This window comes from Tupaia chinensis, unplaced genomic scaffold, assembly GCF_000334495.1.
Source record: "Tupaia chinensis unplaced genomic scaffold, TupChi_1.0 Scaffold143796_1, whole genome shotgun sequence".
Classification (NCBI taxonomy): domain Eukaryota; kingdom Metazoa; phylum Chordata; class Mammalia; order Scandentia; family Tupaiidae; genus Tupaia; species Tupaia belangeri.
The window spans coordinates 1,017,794-1,021,016 of record NW_006203646.1 but is presented as its reverse complement, the minus strand read 5'-3'; the positions used below and the strand labels follow the sequence as shown (position 1 = coordinate 1,021,016).

General features: G+C 38.0%; 1 pseudogene; it reads left to right on the top strand.

Annotated features, from left to right (window-relative positions):
- LOC102485149 (nucleolin-like) overlaps positions 1–732 on the top strand; it is a 14,700-nt pseudogene extending 13,968 nt beyond the window's left edge.
- The last annotated feature ends 2,491 nt before the right edge of the window (positions 733–3,223 follow it).

Sequence of the window (3,223 nt, the reverse complement as noted above, 5' to 3'; positions counted from 1 at the left end):
TTTCTCTATACTACACTGGAGAGAAAGGTCAAAATCAAGACCATAGAGGTGGAAAGAATAGCACTTGGAGTGGTGAATCAAAAACTCTGATTTTGAGCAACCTTTCCTACAGTGCAACCGAAGAAACACTTCAGGAAGTATTTGAGAAGGCAACTTTCATTAAAGTGCCTCAGAGCCGAAATGGCAAATCTAAAGGGTATGCGTTTATAGAATTTGCTTCATTTGAAGACACTAAAGAAACTTTAAATTCCTGTAATAAAAGGGAAATTGGAGGCAGAGCAATCAGGCTGGAGCTGCAAAGACCCAGGGGATTGCCTAATGCAAGAAGTCCAGAGCCCTCCAAAACTCTGTTTGTCCAAGGTTTGTCTGAGGATACCACTGAAGAGACATTAAAGGAGTCTTTTGATGGCTCTATTCGTGCAAGGATAGTAACTGACTGGGAAACAGGATCCTCCAAAGGGTTTGGTTTTTATAGACTTCAACAGTGAAGAAAATGCCAAAGCTACCAAGGAGGCCATGGAAGATGGTGAAATTGATGGAAACAAAGTTACCTTGGATTGGGCCAAGCCTAAGGGTTGAAGGTGACTTCGGGGGTTGAGGTGGAGGCAAGGAGGCAGAGGTGGATTTGGTGGCAGAGGCCGAGGAGGTTTTGGAGGGCGAGGTGTCTTCCAAGGAGGAAGAGGAGGAGGAGGAGTCTACAAGCCACAAGGAAAGAAGACAAAATTTGAATAGTTTCTCTGTCCCTCTGTCTTCCCTCTTCCACTTGAAAGAAAGAACTGGGGATTTTACTCTGTTACCTGATCACTGACAGAGCCTTCTGAGGACATTCCAAGACAGTGTGCAGTCCTCTGGCCTACTTAGAAAGCCATAGAAATAACATTTCAAGGGAGATACTCTTGTTGGTTTTGACTGGATATTCATAGAAACTTTTTAAAGAGATGAGCGATAGAGCTAACCCTTATCTGTAAGTTTTGAATTTATATTGTTTTATCCCACGTACAAAACCATTTTTTTCCTACAAATTGTGTGTGTGTGTGTGTGTGTGTGTGTGTCTGTGTTGGGCAATTGTAAAGGAAAGCAGAATGTTTTATCATGATTTTTGCTTCTATGACTTTAGGACAGATTTTAAAAAGTCCATATTATATGCTTTAGAGCTGTACAATAATAAAGTGTGAATAAAAAATCATAAAGTTAAAGACACAATTTTATAAATATAATTTGAAGTCCAGAAGGGCAATGCATCCAGTTTTATTCTTTTTGCTGAATATTGCTTTGCTTACTTAGGGTCTTCTGTTTTTCTGTGTGAATTTTAGAATTTTTTTCTATTTCTGTAAAACAATGTCATTGCAACTTGGATGAGGACTGCAGTCAATTTTTAAGTCACTTTGGGTAGTATGAATGTTTTAATAATATTCTTTTTTTTTTTTTGGAGAGGTTTTTATTTTTTGCTATAGGGCACGTGTGCTCGCCAGACAGACAGAGAGAGACATAGAGACAGAAAGCAAGAAATCACCCCTGAGGGGGGATGGTCACACCGCAATCCCTTCTCCTCCATTCTCCTCTCGGGATCTTGGGCACGCACGCACACTTGCCTGGCATGAGTTTTAAGCCACCGGGTCCGGGACGTGAACCACGGTTGACTACGTGGGAGTCCAGCGACATAGCCATTACGCTAACTGCTGGTTCCCAATAATATTAATTCTTACTATTTATGTACATGGAATATCTTTTATTTGTATCTTCAAACGTTGTGGCTGATATATGAGGAACAAGGGGAAAGGAGCTTTGAGAAGGCTGTGGAAGGAGGCTGGACCCGAATAATGCCAGACCAAATGAATATTTATCTCACTAAATTATTGTTGTTTGAGATATTTTTGTTATAGAGTGTGTGCACTCACCAGAAAGAGACAGAGAGACAGAAAATGGGAAATTACCCTTCAGGGTGGATGGCCATGCCAGAACCCCTTCTCCTCTATTCTCCTCTTGGGACTTTGGGCATGCATATTCACATATGTGGCATGAGTTTCAAGCCTTAAGGTCCAGGACTCAAACCACAGTTGACCATGTAAGAGTCTAGTCCACTTACTGGCCCCTCACTTATTAGATTTTAAGTTTCATCAATGTCTTAATTTTCAGTGTTCAGAACTTTCATCACCTTAGTTAAGTGTATTCCTAAGCATTTTATTTATTTGTTTATTTATTTATTTATTGAGCACTATTGTAAATGGAATAGTTTTCTTACTATGTTTTTCATGTAGTTCACTGTCAGTGTATAGAAATGACTTTTAAATGCTGATTTTCTACCCTGAAACTTTAATAAAATAATTTATTCTATTTTTGGAGAAGTCTTCAGGGTTTTCTACATATATGATCATATCATCTACAAACAAAGATAGTTTTACGTCTTCATATTTAATTTTTATGTCTTTGCTTTTTTCATATCTAGTTGCTTTGGCTAGACTTCTAGTATGTTGAATAGTAGTGGCATGCATGGGTGTTCTTTTCTCCTTCTATATCTTAAAGAAAAATCAGTTTTTCATATTGGTTATATTAGCAGCTGTGGGTTTTTGTATATGGCCTTCATAGTGTTATAGTAAGTTTCTTCTTTATTAATTTAATTCTTAATTTAATTAAATAAAGAAGAAATAAATTTAAGAAATAAAAAATAAATAAATTTTTTATTATGAAAAAATGTTGAATAGTGTCAAATGCATTTTCTGTATCTATTAAATGATCATGTGGGTTTTCTCTTTCTTTTTTTAATGTAGTATATCACAATTATGGATTTTTGTTTCTTTTTTTTTTTTTTTTGGAGAGGTTTTACACTATAGGGCGTGTGCGCTCGCCAGACAGAGAGAGACATAGAGACAGAAAGCGAGAAATCACCCCCCAGGGGGGATGGTCACGCCGCAATCCCTTCTCTTCCATTCTCCTTCGGGATCTTGGGCACACATGCACATGTGCCCGGCGTGAGTTTTAAGCCACCAGGTCTGGGACGTGAACCACAGTCGACTACATGGGAATCCAGTGACATAGCCATTACGCTAACTGCTGGTTCCTGATTTTTGTTTCTTGAAATAGCCTTGCTTCTCAGGGATAAATCCCTAATTTTATGTTTTTGCATGTGACTATCTAGTTTTCCCAACACCATTTGTTGAAGATAGTATCTTTTTCACATTGTGTGTTCTTGGCATTCTTGTCAAAAATAATTTGTGTATGAATA